The 15,901-nt window shown below is 41.6% G+C and overlaps 1 protein-coding gene across 9 annotated transcripts in view; it reads left to right on the plus strand.

Moving 5' to 3' along the window:
• Nucleotides 1-15,901, plus strand: part of LOC132341399 (spindlin-Z-like) — a 118,262-nt gene that overhangs the window by 2,265 nt on the left and 100,096 nt on the right. The window lies entirely within an intron of this gene.

Raw genomic sequence — 15,901 nt, forward strand, 5'->3', positions numbered from 1 at the left:
AGTTCTTATTGAGTTAGAAGTAGTTACTGCATTTTAATGCTAGAATTAAGTATCATATATTAATACATTCTTTAATTTTTTTCTCTCCTGCTTTTTCCCTCCCCATTAACAAGTTTTGATTAACTGGAGAAGACTATATATTATAGGATTGAGTTTACCACAATGTAAAACTTAAGTGGAGTAATCCAAATTGTATTTTGAAATATGTATTCATGTCATGGCTCCCAAGCCAATTGTAATATTTCTAGATGGAAAAGTCTGAGCAAAAGTCTGTAACTTGATATGTTGGTGAATTTGTGCTGCACTCATTTACTCTATCATTAACTAATCAAAATATTAGTTAACTAATTTGTATTTTATCTATGAACAGTGTAAAATGGGCCTGGCAATGCTAAAGTAATTTTCAAGTAATGGTGAAATTATTTCCTTGAATAATATACAGTACTTATTACTTTTTTTTATGTGACAGTGGTTGGATTTAACTTTCTCTTTTAATCTAAAATGTGAATTTGGTGAGGACATGCAGAAATGTAGGAGGTGTATTTATTTGCCTATTTGAGAGGTTGAGGAGGATGTTTTCCCATTCTTTGACCATGTTGTAGCTGATAGTCCCCTTGTATTAACAGTGCCAGCTACTTTAATTGAAGTGCTTTGGATTCAGTCCCTGCAGTTCCATTTTTTGGGAGTGATCAGTGGTGTGATAACCTGGCTAGTCTTAATGTTCTTTTCTGGAGGTTTTGGTTTGTTTGATTTTGTGTCAGAGTTCTGGGGAGCCTATCTGTTTGCTCAAGTTTAAGACTGCTTGTATCTGCAGGTTTGGAAATGCTTTAGGATAAAAGTGCACTAATAAAATATATTGTTAATGTTTAAGGTCACTGGTTGATCTCTCATCCTTCTGTTTTCAGTCTTTCTAGTGGTTCAGAGGTAGTCCTGAATACCAAGTTCCCGATGTAACTTTGTGTCTAGGCTATTAAGATGATAATTCCCTCTGAATGTGTTCCTCAAAGGCTTTTTAATTCTACCCACTGTATTGCTTGGTGGGTTTTTTGTTTTCCCCACATTACTATTAGGTCAGAACAAGTAATGAATATAGTGAACATGGGTAACTGTTCTGTTTTAAGATTACTATGATGACTAGGTTGTAAAGTATAACCTTACTTAGCAAACTGATGTATACCACTGGTGCTGCTTCTTAAGGTGATATTGCTTTGCCCAGATGTTGCCAGTCACTTCTAAAATGAAGAAGTAAGCTTGAAATTTTCAGTAGTGTTCACTTGATGCCTTGGAGTAGCTACCTAGAACAGAGGCTAGACAGAGTTAAAAGAATAAAGTAGGTATTTATCAAAGGCCTTCAATAGATACACCTTGGGCAGTGCAAAAGCCTTGCAGAGACTACACCCAAGATGGGGTTTACTGTTGTTAGATATATACTGCTGTTAAATGCATACTGCTAGTGGATGTTTAGTATTGAGACTCAACAAGGTAGAGGCCTTGTCAAGCCTCTAAAGGGGGAAATGATGCCTTAAGTCTTAGCTTTTATATTTTTCAGATCCTGTACTACATTAGTGTATAACTCTGAACTCCAGATACAGTGTTAGTAAGCTCTCTTCACATTTTGGTCAGACAAAACAATCCTTCCAGGCCTGAGAACAAAGGACACTATCTGCCTCAGGCCCTGAAAAGATTTAAAAAAAATGAATGGGGGGAAGCAAACCAGGGGAATATGACTTCATTACCTGAAGCTATAATTGGACAACTAACCTCTGATATGCAAATAGACCAAACTTATATCCATCTGAGAAACTCGTGACCATCGTCCATCTTGGGTGTAGTCTCTGCGAGGCTTTTGCACTGCCCAAGGTGTATCTACTGAAGGCCTTTAATAAATACCTACTTTATTCTTTTAACTCTGTCTAGCCTCTATTCTAGGTAGCCACTCCAACAGTAAATATCTAACAAGAGTAAATATCTACTTGATATAAAGCATACTAAGCTTTGTTTATGCTGATTTCTGAAAAAAGCCTTCACCTATCTACACCTTAAGTTGACCCCCTGTCCTGGTTTAGGGCAAATTTGTGAGAAAAACCTCCAAATTGCGATGCCTCTAGAAAGCAAATCCAAGTGGCCCCTCCCTCAACTGGTTTGGGAAAAAATATTTCCTTGGAGAAAAGAGGAAAAAACCCTGTTTATTTAACTGGCAAAGCATTCACCAGCACAAAAAAAAAAAAAAAAACAGAACAATATTAAACAATAAAACCTCTTGCCAATTCAAAGAGATGACAAACTCAGAAAGTCCCCTTCGTGTGTTGTAGCTTGGCTCACTCAGTCTCTTATCAGTCCCTCCTGCGCCAGAAATGCCGCGGCCCAGGCCTGGCCCGGTAGGCAAAAGGCATGAGCTCTTGGTGTTCTTCTGGGTGTTCAGTCCAGAGCAGGTTTAAACAGTTCTAAGAGAAAAAAAACCCACAGTCTAGGGAACTTCTCTGCCTCAGCTAGCTAAAAACTAACTAAAAGCAAAGGAGAGCTTTCTCTTGCTGTCTGTGCTGCAGACAACACATTCCAGGAGAAGGATGCGGGAGAGCAAGTGCAGTTTCTGATAACAAACTTTGCACTTCTCTCTTCCCTTTTGCTCTCGGAAACAGTCTTAAAGGTGCAAAACTTATTTCTGGGCTAAACAGACGAATGGGGATACAAGCATTATAAAGTCACCCCAGGACACCCCCTTTCAAAATTATCAATTACTTTTTTTCTTTTTTTCTGAACCTGTATTGATCACATTTAAGTGTAAAAATGAACTTTACTAGATAATGACTTCTCACTCCAAGAAGCATGACTGAAAGACATATCAAATATCAGATTTCTAGTCTGATATGTGTTAAGATCAAATAATAATTTTCACAACACAGTTTCCTAGTTTAGAATATATTTTCTTTATTAAAAATTCTTCCCTAATGTGTTCAAAAAAGGTAACTGCACTGTATAATTTCAAGCTTACTGTTGAGATTTTTAAATCTGAAATTTTCCAGCAGCATAGAAGAAAGCATGTTCTAGATTAGTTCTCTTGTGACATTTTTTTAATTTGGTATAATTGGCCAGGTTGGGGTATGGGGGGAGACCAGAGTATGGCTTCAATGAGTGACCTCTGTGGGAGAAATTTGTGGACTGCCCTGTACTGGTTAGAGTTGGTTCTAGACAGCTCATCAGGAACCCCATTGCAGGTCAAAGATGAGCCAATCAGTAACCTTTGTGGTGCCTCTGTGAGAATAAAGCAAGGAAGGGTGGTAAATGCTGAAAAAAAAAAAAAGGAAGAAAAGAAATAACAGCAGCAGAGAAAAAAGAGGAGACAGAAGACCATGCTGGAAAAGGAAGAGAGCAGGAGCAAGTGATAGTCTGAGCAGGAGCTGAGAGGCCTGACTCTAAAGGGACTGCTACCAGTACAGGAACCACCACACACTGACCCAAATTTCCTGAGCTACCTCTTGCCCCATCAAAGAGACTTTTGTGTGTGGTGATGGGGTTGGAGAAAGAACAGAGGGGAGATTTTGCAGAGGCAAGGGATGATGAAGTGGATTTAAAGCTGTCTGAATGGCTGGACCCAGAGAGTGGTGATCAGTAGCACAAAGTCTAGTTGGAGGCCAGTAGCTAGTAGTGTAGCCCAGGGGTCAATACTGGATCCAGTTCTTTTCAGCATCTTCATTAATGGCCTGGATGGATGGGGCAGAGTGTACCCTCAGCAAGGGAGGGAGTGACATACCAGAGGGTTGTGCTGCCACTCAGAGGGACCTGGGCAGGCTAGAGAAATGGGCTGACAAAAACCTCATGAAAATCGCCAAAGGGAAGTGTCAAGTTCTGCCCCTGAGGAGCAACTTCATGTACCAGTACATGCAGGGAGCCACCCATCTGAAAAGCAGCTTTGCAGAAAAGGACCTGAAGATCCTGGTGAGCACCAGGTTGAACATGAGCCAGCAATGTGTCCTTGTGGCAAAGAAGCCTGATGTTATGCTTGGCTGCATTAGGCAAAGTATTGCCAGCAGGTCAAGGGAGGTGATCCTTCCCTTATATTAAGTACTGGTGAGGTCGCACACAGTATACTCCTGGAAAAGCTGGCAGCCCACGGCTTGGACAGGAGCACTCTTTGCTGGGTTAAGAACTGGCTGGATGGCTGGGCCCAGAGAGTGGTGGTGAATGGTGCTGCATCCAGCTGGCGGCCAGTCACCAGTGGTGTCCCTCAGGGGTCTGTGCTGGGGCCGGTTTTGTTCAGTATTTGTATTGACGACATGGATAAGGGTATTGAGTCTTTCATTACTAAATTTGAAGACGACACTAAGCTGGTAGCGTGTGTCGATCTGTTGGAAGGTAGGAGGGCTCTGCAGAGAGACCTGAAACGGTTGGATGGATGGGTGGATTTCAATAAGATGAAGTTTAATAAGTCCAAGTGCTGAGTCCTGCATTTTGGCCACAATAACTCCCTGCAATGCTATAGGCTGGGGATGGTGTGGCTGGACAATGCCCAGGTGGAAAGGGACCTTGGGGGTACTGGTCGACAACTGACTGAACATGAGCCAGCAGTGTGCCCTGGTGGCCAAGGCCAGTGGCATCCTGGCCTATATCAGAATAGTGTGGCCAGCAGGACCAGGGAGGTCCTTCTTCCCCTGTACTCAGCACTGGTGAGGCTGCACCTTGAGTACTCTGTCCAGTTCTGCGCCCCTCAGTTTAGGAGGGATGTTGAGACGCGTGAGCATGTCCAGAGGAGGGCAACAAGGCTGGTGAGCGGCTTGGAACACAAGCCCTATGTCGTGGTTTGAGAGGAAATGAGTTGTTTTTGGGATAGTGTGGTCAAACCAATAGGTGTTCAGATTTTAATAATGGCACCTGGTTTGTCCACTGAGAGCATGGATACTCCTCTGAGAACATAGGGGTTTAAAAGCTGTGAACTCCCGGGGGAAGCTCTTTTGGGCACAGACCTCCCCCGCCCAGCTCGGAGCTGGGCGGGGGAGGGGAGGCCATGCAGCCGGAGGAGGTAGGCCAGGCCTGGGACAGAAGGGAGGAGGCCCCTGCGAGATAGAAGGGTGGAGGAGCACTGTGAGGCTTCAGGCTTCTTATAGTCCAAGGTTAATAAAGTTTTTTTTCCTTTCATTCTTAAGCTGGAGCCTGCTCTGCTCTGTCTCTGATCACATCTCACAGTAGATACCAGGGAAAGAGTATTTTCATGGGGGCACTGGCATTGCGCCAGGCTCAAACCATGGCACCCTATAAGGAACAACTGAGGAAGCTGGGGCTGTTTAGCTTGGAGAAAAGAAGACACAGAGGTGACCTTATCACTCTCTACAACTTCCTGAAAGGTGGTTGTAGTCAGGTGGGGGTTGGTCTCTTTCTCCAGGCAATAACTGACAGAATGAGAGGACACAGTCTTAAGCTGTGCCAAGGGAAATATAGGTTGGATATTAGGAAAAAGTTTTTTACAGAATAAGGGATGAAGTTCTGGAATGATCTGCCCGTGGAGGTAATGGAGTCGCCATCCCTGGATGTGTTTAAAAAAAGACTGGATGTGGCACTTGGTGCCATAGTATAGTTGAGGTGTTAGGGCGTGGGTTGGACTCAATGATCTTGAAGGTCTCTTCCAACCTAGTGATTCTGTGTGTGACTACCATGTCCAGTTCTGGGCTCCAGAGTACTAGAGAAATATGGACATACTGGACTGAGCCCAGTGAAGGGCAACTAAGATGATTAAGGGACTAGAACATCTCGTATCTGAAGAAAGACTGAGAGAGCTGGGAATGTTTAGCCAGAAGAAAAGAAGACTCAGGTAGAATCCTATTATCTATAAATACCTGAAGAGAGGCTGTAATGAAGATGGAGCCAGACTCTTTCCAGTGGTACACAGGGACAGGACCAGAGGGAATAGGCACACAGTGAAACATAGGAGAATCCATCTGAGCATTAGAAAACACTTCTTTACTGTGAGGGTGACTGAGCACTGGGACAGATTGCCCAGAGAGATGGTGGAGTCTCTGTCCTTGGAAATATTCAAAATCTGTCTGGACATAGTACTAGACAACTGGCTCTTGGTGGCCCTGCTTGAGCAGGGGGGTTGAACCAGATCACCTCCAGATGTCCCTTCCAACCTCAACCATTCTGTTATTTTGTGATTTCTGAGGGAGAATGAGCATGGCTTTTTGTTTGTTTCAGTAACAGAACTGGTAATTAGAAGTTTTTAATTGACAACAAATCAAATTGTTCGAAATTCCCCAAAAATCAGTAAACTTTTTCTCATAACACATTCATGTTAAGTTTTCCTGTTATCCTTTTTCAAATACTGTGTCAAACATAACTAAAATTCAGCACAGTTCTTAGGTCTCTGGTATGCTTAGATAATGGACATCATCATACCAATGAACATTTTTTTTAGTTCTTCTGTATATCATTGTCACCGTTGAGTCAGAAACGGAAATGAAGGTGACACAACTCCATGCATTTTCAGAAGGCATAAAAACTCCTTTATTACAAAACTTCACGTTTTTATAAGCAACATTGTTTACCCAGAACCTGATTGGTTCTTAATAACACCTGTCACCCTATTGGTTAATTAGGAACAGCACCATATTTCCATAAACATCATGTAGAACACATGTTCACAAACACCAGCTGCAGAGACTTAAGAATTGTTTCTCATTCTTTTCTCTGAGCTTCTCACATCTTTCCCAGAACGATGCCTGGGAAACTGTCTGTTTCTCTCTGAGAACGTCCACATATCTGTAACTTATCTGGTCTTCAATTTGAATTATAAAATGTTTGGAGAGTAAACTGTCTTTAAATTTTCTAGGAATTGTACAAATAATGAAAATAAGGCTTGGAAAACGTAGGTTGTCTAACACATCTTGTACTTAAAAGACAGCTACATCTGTATGATTTGGGATGGTTGTTTGCCTATCCTGTTCCTTAATCTCCTGTATATTGGGCAGTCATAAGATCTCTGTCTTAATGTTGAAAGAAGACACAAGATTTCATTAATGGTTGATTTGCCATCAGTGGAGCTGCAGTTATAGGATATCTGTCTGTCAAAATATCCACTGAGAGGAGTGTCTTCAAAAAACAGCTTAAGAGAAAATTCTGTCTCTTGTGTGGTACAAATACTTTTAAAAAATCTGACTCTTAAATGCTTTTGGAGTTGGAGAATACACAGGTGTTTGACCTATTTGGAAATTGGAAATCAGAAATCACTGAGTACTTATTGCTTGACATTTTGTGAGTAGCGGGAGCATTCACAAAAGCTGCCCTCAGGTCCCATAGGGTCATCTCTACTAAGGAAAAGGCTTTTTCTAGAAGGGGCTCAAGATAGAAATCTCTCTTGGTCCATTGACTGCTGAGGGCACCTCAGGTGACTACTGGCTTATTTTTATTGCTAATATTTGTGAATGAAATCTCTTTTGATCTTCTATGTGTGTCCTCTGTCCCCCCCATTTTATAAGTATAAACATACTTTACTGTTAGGTGTCAACCATTAGACAGAGCAAGCAACCTCTCTTCTGGTTTATGTGCTGTCCTAATGACACTGAAATCGGCCAGAATAAATTAACACAATTTGAAGCATTAGAAAGCAGGCATTCTTTATGTAGAAAACACGGAGGATCTCTCCTTTTTCTGTGTGTTCAATGAGACTTTACAACAAGGTATTTATGCATCATCATCATATATATTCATTACAGCATATCTCCTATCTGATACATAAACATCACTTCCTTAGAACTAATTTGCATGCATCTGCCTCCTACTGGAAGTCCTTTTATGGTCCTGGAGGGTCATCAAAAGGGGTCTCTGGTGGTTGTATTCACTGAATGCTTTGCTATTAAAGGTGACCTTGCCTTGAACTTTTTCTTTGGGCATGTGCTGTTGCTTCTTGGTATGTAACTTGCAAAAAAACTTAGTGTAGGCCTCTTTATCCATTTCTCCACTGGTTCCAGTTATGTTTATCATCCTGTGTGCATACCTTTACATCCTTTTATATTTTTTTGCCAGTTAGTCCTTAAGCTCTATTCAGCAACTTCAGGGAAACTAAAAATTTCTATTTTCTATGTTATTTATCACTAACAATTCACTTGTTTAAAATTGGGGGGAGGGAGGGATTGACTGACTCCTACCCTCAGTTATAGCAGTGTTGGCTTGTATAGAGAGTATGATGAGGCGAATTTAATTCATATGACTAGAGATGTAGCTGTCAATGTTGGATTAAAAGTATATTTTTAAATGGTAATGACTTGGGACAGGATTCTTTGCTGTGAATAAACATCCTAGTTGTCAGTCATGCTGAGGCCTCTAACCACAATTCTGGGAGACTGTATGTTTAGGTGGGAGTAGAGCAAGTTTAAATATGAAGCAAGGATGTGGTGGGAAAAAATAGGAAGAACAGGAGCAAGTTTTGTGGGTCAAAACAAAAACAGGGAGATCACTTGCCAATTAACTGCCAGGAGCAAAACAGACGACTTGGGGAATTTAATCACCAGAGGAGTGAGGTTTTGAAAAAGCTTAATTATTGCTAAGTCATTTATTTTATATTTATATATATATATATATATATATATATATATATATATATATATATATATATATATATATATATATAAAATTCAAATATTGGGAAACAGAATCAAAACAAACATTAAAAGAATTATGGAGAACACACTTAGGAAAACACTTTTCCTTCCCCTTTTCCTGGCCTCTGCTTTACTCCAAACTCTTCCCCTTGCTCTTTATGTCTGCAAGTTACACTCAGTCCCTTCAGTGATGCAGTGTGTGTATGTCTAAATTGTTATGGTCAGCATAGAGCAGCTTCTCTGCTGCTCATTCCTTGTCACTTTTTCTGTTCTGGCATGGGTTCTCTGCAGACTGCAGTTCCTTCAGGAATGTTTGCTCTGCTATGAAGCTTTTTCTGTTCTGACCTTGGTGTTTCCTCTGTTGTTTTTCACTTCTTTTTGTTCCCTGCTCCCATTTTTAAATGTTTCCACAGAGGTGCTGCCAGCTTTGATGATTGGTTCAGCTTTGGCCTGTTATGGATTTGTTGCTGAGCAGGCTGGAACCAGCTGTGGCAGGTGCAGGGTAGTCCCTAACTTCTTGCCACATACACCCAATGAACTATGAAAGGCAGAGGGAGCTGTCTGTTCTTGTATGTGCTCTATTTATCCATAGGATAGACTTCCAGAAAGCTTTACCTATATATAAGGGGAGGGATACCCTGCTTTCTGAGATCCTAACTTTTTCCCTTTCTGTGAGTTTTCTTATTTATTATTGCCAATATATATATTTATGCAAAATCTCAGGAAATCCAGGACATAATTAAGTGTTTATGTTGTTGAATCCAGTTCAGGTCAGACATAAGGCTTTCTGCAAAATTTTTTCAAGCTAAAAGGAGGAGGATCTATTGCTTGTCCCTGCCAAAAGTTCTCACTCTAAAGTCCTATCTTGGTGAATGTACTTTTCCATTTCTTTTCCATTTGTGCCACATGTGCAATAAATAAAATAATTTAGAAGCAAGATTTTTTAATAAAAATTATTATCAAAGTAAGAAATTAATACGCATTTTTTGTAGGACAAACAAGGTATGCTAGGGAAGAAAAAGATTCCAAGATGGTCTTCATTCTTAGAGTCTTGGCTTCCTTGTTGCCATATTTTTTCACCTCCCTACTAATACAGGACAAGAAGAACTAAATGTTTGAGGCATATATTTTGCTTGTCTGTAGAGGCAATTCCTCAAAGTCTATTCACAGATAGTCTTTCCAGTTATATAATCTTTTGAAGTACAATAACATAATAACATTACCTTCTTTCTCTGCTGAATTCTCACATCTGTAAATTATTCTAGGTGTTGCTAAGTGCTACCAAATACTGGTCCAGTTCATAAGGAGAGTGTTGTTTTCCTAAGATGCTAGGTTTTTTGTGTTCTAAAAAAACATTTTAGCATGAGGGGATAAGCATAGAATACAGTGTGAATTCTTGAGCTACAGGCTGGTTTTGACAGTTCAGTTAAAAGAACTTTAAACCAGTTTTGCTAATTTCTGAAGAAAAACAGTTCATATACTTACAAACTTATGCAAGTGTTCTCTGAAAGTACATTTTTTCATAGCCCAATATACAACTTTTCACCAAATAACTTGAAATGTTTATTTTTCCTCTTAAATACTTCCTTAAGATCTTCTGGTTTTCATTTATTTTCATGGATATGCAAATATGCATTAGTTTCAGTGCCAATTCTTTGTGCACTTTTTCCTCCACTTCTTAAAGCACCAGCAGTATCATGATCACTGTTCCCTGGTTTTTCTGCCCTTTCTGGGAAGGGTTGTCAGTTTTGCAACTTTATTTCCCCACATTCCTTTTTTTTTTCTTTTTTAATTATGCAGGATGTTACTTGTTTTCCATGAAAAATCTGAAAGACCTGTATATAAATAGAAAATAACATACAGTGCTATGATGCAGAGGAGTAATCTTTTGTGTGTGTGTGTAAAAACCAAACTCACAACACACCAGTAGAGTAAGCAGTTTAAGTTCTCATTTGCCCTTGCTGATGATTTCAGTGTTAATTACAATATTTAAATTATCAGTATTACAGGGCTATGATTTCTTTTCTATAGCTGTGCTACTCTTCTACAAGCAACACTTCACTTTAAAGAACTATTTTTCACTGACCTTTCAAATTTATAAATATATAGAATATTTAGCAGGGCTACTCTCAAGGAGTTTTTCTCCCAGTCAGTGCTCACATCTGGGATTGTCCTGACCCAAATGCAACACCTTGCACTTGGATTTGTTGAACTTCATGAGGTTCTCATGGGCCCAATTCTCAGGATTGACCAGGTCCCTCTGGCTGGCATCCCTTCCTTCTCTCGTGTCAGCTGCACTGTTCAGTTTGGTGTTATCTGCAAACTTGCTGAGGGTGCACTCGATCCTACTGTCTATGTCATTGATAACGATATTAAAGAGCATAGGTCCCAAAACAGAGCCCTGAGGGACACCACTCATCACTGGCCTCCCCCTGAACATAGAGCCATTGACCACAAGTCTCTGGCTGTGTCCATCCAGAGAATTCCTTATCCGCTGAATAGTCCATACATCAAATCCATGTCTCTCCAATTTGGAGATAATGATGTTGTGTGGGACTGTATCAATCCAAACCAAAATAAAACTATCTATGTGGAGGTGGGGATGGAGGGGGGAGGGAGGGAGGGAGGGAGGAGGAGAGACAAAAGGATAAAAAGCGTAACGATAAAAAGGAATAGGGCCTAAAGGCCCAACAGCATTTAAGTTTGACAGCAATTTAACAGTATTTAACTTAACTTAAACAATTTAGCAAAGGATTCATATAGGATTTAGTATACCACAACAGTAATTTACTTACAGGCATAACCTAGAAATCTAAAGTATTTAAGAATCTAGGAAAGCAGCATTTCTCCCACATTTGATATAGCATATGCACACCTGCATGAACACATAAAGAGTCTGCACAATGTACCTGTGAAAAATTCCCCTCAAAGGTAGTGAAATACTCACTTCAGATGCCTTTGCATCTTCGCAATTGGTGAAAGGTTGAGCCTTGAGGAATGGGGGTATCAGCCTAGGATCTGTTGTCATTTGCTAGTCCTCAAGTATAGCAAACTTGAGAGTTTGCTGGCTCTGAGAGGCTCCACTCAGAGGGAGGTTGCTGGTTGTAGCTGCCGTGGTCCAGGAGAGCTCAAAAGATCTCAGTTTGGACTGCTGTTTATAGGCTTGCAAGAGAGTGGGCTTTGGTCATAACAGTGTTTCATCCTGGCCACACTTCAGGTCGGAAACTCTCTTTGAAAGTGTGAGAACAAAAATATCATTCCACTTGACTTGTTATTCAGGCAAAAAAAATTTTCCAAGGCTGTTCATTAAAAAAAGAGCAGAAGCTCATAAGCCAGCACTAGTTCCTGGGAGCAGACAGTGTTTCTGATAAGCTCAAGAGGAGCTGAGCCCAGGTGCTGTTCATCAAGCCCAAGGCCTAACAAACATTTTGAGATCATAGTGTGGCCTGGGGGAGGTGAGGGATGCACCACAACAATGAGTCAGGACAAAACACTTGCATTCTACTACTTGAAGTTCACTTGCATCTACCTATGGTGGGTTGACCTTGACTGGCTGCCAGGTACCTAATAAGCCATTCTGTTACTCCCACTTGTTAACAGGATGGGGAGAAAGTAAGATGAAAAACTCATGGAGTGAGATACAGGCATTTTATTGAAGAAAAGCAAAGGCTGTGCATAGGAGCAAAAAGTTTTATTTTCTACTTTCTATCAGCAGACAATGTCCAGCAACTTCCTAGGAAGTCCTCTCTAATTTGATATCCTTCTATGATAAGGTCACCCACCTAGTGGATGAAGGGAAGGTGGTGGATGTAGGTTTTCTTGGATTTTAGTAAGGCTTTTGATACTGTCCCTCACAGCATCCTTTTGGACAAGTTGTCCAACTGTGAGATGAGCAGGTTCATGGTGCGCTGGGTGAAGAACTGGCTGAAGGGCAGAGCCCAAAGGGTTGTAGTTAGTGGGGCTACATCAGGCCAGTGACTGTTCACTAGCAGTGTTCCTCAGGGCTCAATTCTAGGGCCAGTTCTGTTCAATATTTTGATCAGTGATATGGAGGCAGGAGTTGAATGCACCATCAGCAAGTCTGCAGAGGATACCAAAGTGGGAGGTGCTGCTGACTCTCTTGAGGGCCAAGAGGCCTTGCAGAGCTATATATATAGATTGGAGCATTAGGCGGTCATTAATGGCATGAAAATTAGCAAGAACAAATGCTGGATTCTGCATGAGGGACAAGTATAAATTGGGAGAGGAGTGGCTGGAGAACAACCTTGCAGGAAAGGATTAGAGGGTGCTGATTGACAACAGGCTCAACAGAACTCAGCAGTGTGCCCTGGCAGCCAAGAGGGCAAAATGTGTTCCAGGGTACATCAAACACAGCATAACCAGCTGGTCAAAAGAGGTGATTATCCTTCTGTATTTAGCATTGGTGCAGCCTCACCTTGAGTATTGTGTGTAGTTCTGGGCCCCACAAAATGCTGGAGTCAGCAGAACTGCCACCCTGGACTTCTGGAGGGCAGACTTTCACCTGTTTAGGAGACTGCTTGAGTTCCTTGGGAGGCAGTCCTGAAGGGCAAAGGATTCTAGGAAGGCTGGACGGGTTTTAAGAAAGAAATCTTAAAGGAGCAGTACCAGGCCATTTCCATGCTGAAAGAAAAGCCAGCACAGAAGACAACTGGCATGGCAGAACAGAAAGCTTTAGCTCAAACTCAGGGAAAAAAAAAAGAGTTTATCAGCTCTGGAAAAAGGGGCAGGCAGCTCAGGACTACAAGGATGTCATGAGCTCATGCAGGAATAAAATTAGAAGGGCCAAAAAGCCCAGCTAGAAATTAATCTGGCCACTGCTGTAAAAGACAACAAAAAGTGTTTCTACAAATACATCAGCAACAAAAGTGGGGACAAGAAGAATCTCCATCCTTTTTTGGATGAGGGGGGAAACATAATAAACAAAGGAAGATGAAAAGGCCAAGGTACTGAATGTTTTCTTTGCCTCAATATTTAGTACGACCAGTTGTCCTCAGGGTACCCAGCCTCCTGAGCTGGAAGACAGAGTCAGGGAGCACAATAAAGCCCCCATAATACAGGAGGGAATGGTCAATGATCTTCAGTGTCACTTAGACCTCCACAAGTCAATGAGGGTACATGGGATTCACCCAAGGGTACTGAGGGAGCTGGCTGAAGTGCTTACCAAGCCACTTTCAATCATTTACCAGCAGCCCTGGTCAACCAGGGAGGTCCCGGGTGACTGGAAATTAGCAAATGTGACACCTATCTATAAAGAAGGGTCAAAAGGAGGATCAGGGGAACAACAGGCCTGTCAGCCTGACCTCAGTGCCGGGGAAGGGCATGGAGCAGATCATCTTGAGTACCATCATGTGATACATACAGGGCAACTAGGGGATCAGGCCCAGCCAGCATGGGTTTGTGAAAGGCAGGACCTACTTGACAGACCTGATCTCCTTCTATGACAAAGTCACCTGCTTAGTAGATGACAGAAAAGCTGTAGATATTGTCCACCTAGACTTCACTAAAGCCTTTGCCACCATTTCCCACAGCATTTTCCTGGAGAAATTGGCTTCCCATGGCTTGGACAGGTGAACTCTTCGCTGGGTAAAAATCTGGCTGGATGGCCAGGCCCAGAGAGTGGTGGTGAATGGAGTTACAACAGGCTGGCAGTCAGTCATGAGTGGTGTTCCTCAGGGCTCAGTATTGGGGACAGTTCTATTTAACATCTTAATTGATGACCTGGTGTCATTGTTTAGGGCATCAAGGCTGGTAAAGGGTATGGAGCACAAGTCCTCACAAGTCTTATGAGGACTGGCTGAGGAAGCTGGGGTTGTTTAGCCTGAAGGAGGCTCAGGGGAGACCCTATCACTCTCTACAACTACCTGAAAGGTGGTTTTAGGCAGGTGAGGGTCGGTCTCTTCTCCCAGGTAACTAGCAATTGGACAAGAGAACAAAGTCTTAAGCTGTGCTAGGGGATGTTTAGGTTCAACATTAGGAAGAAATTCTTCACAGAAAGGGTGATGCAGCATTGAAATGGGCTGCCCAGGGAGGTGGTGGAGTCACCGTCCCTGGATATGTTTAAAAAAAGACTGGATGTAGCACTTAGTGCCATGGTCTAGTTGACATGGTGGTTTTAGGTCATAGGTTGGACTTAATGATCTCAAAGGTCTTTTCCAACCTAATTGATTCTGTTTAACCTCATCTAGCAGCCAAGCCCCATGCAGCTGCTTGCTCACTCTCCCACCAGCAGGATCAGGGAGACAATTGGACATTACAAGCTAGAAAACTCATGGGTTGAGATAAAGACAGTTTAATAGGGAAAGCAAAAGCCACACACACAAGCAAAGCAAAACAAGTAATTAATTCACTGCCATCCCATAGAACATGCCTGCAAAACATGGGAACACAGAGATTCTACCCCTTATTCCATACCATTTACATTATGCTCAGGTCTGTTTCGAATGGAGAAGGGAGAGCTTAGACAAATCCCTGCCTTTTCAGGGTTCTGGCAGTAGGCAGTGGCTTTATTGAGGCAGCCAGCACCCCAAAACCCACTCTCGCTCCCAAGTTCTTAGTAATGACTGATCAGGCCTATTACAACATGAATTATTTATTTGAGTAGGCCAAGGAAACAGACATAAGACTTAAACAGATTACTTACTACACAGGATAACACAAAAGAGCTACTAGTAGATAAAAAATACAGTGCACAATAATAATAAAGGCACTTTATGTTACAGCTAGCGAAAAAATAGTATAGATTAGGAGTCAGTCACTTACCAACAAATGATAGCAGTGTGCAAAGAATCTCATAATTTCTCTCAATCCCAGGGAAGTAACTCAATGTCTTAATATCGAGGAGAACCCTCCACATACTCAGAGAGTGTATAAGAGATTTCTGATTTCATTAAAATCATGGTGGTCTTCTATAGTTGTAAAAATGCTAGTGTTCTGCAGTCACTAATTTTAGGTTTTCCTTTCTTACCTTTCAAGACAGGATGTGTATTGCTGGCTAAGGAAGTTCTCAGCCAAGATAATTCATCACATGACAAATCATTCTGGCCTAACCTAGCGATATGTTACAGGGAAATAAGCTTTTGCTGTATCAGAGGTGAAAAGTCCTGCCACATGGTCCCACCCTATCTAATACAACCTCATTACCCAACACCCCCTTTCCCATTCTTTGATCTAATATACAGATATTGTTTCTTTAGTCTATGGACCACCCCTGCAAAATGTCCATAAAATGTCCACAAAATGTCTGTTGAATTCATCTTGTTCATGACTTTGGGCTTCATCTCTTCTGGTGGTCA

Source organism: Haemorhous mexicanus, chromosome W (genome assembly GCF_027477595.1).
Source record: "Haemorhous mexicanus isolate bHaeMex1 chromosome W, bHaeMex1.pri, whole genome shotgun sequence".
NCBI classification, from domain to species: Eukaryota; Metazoa; Chordata; class Aves; order Passeriformes; family Fringillidae; genus Haemorhous; species Haemorhous mexicanus.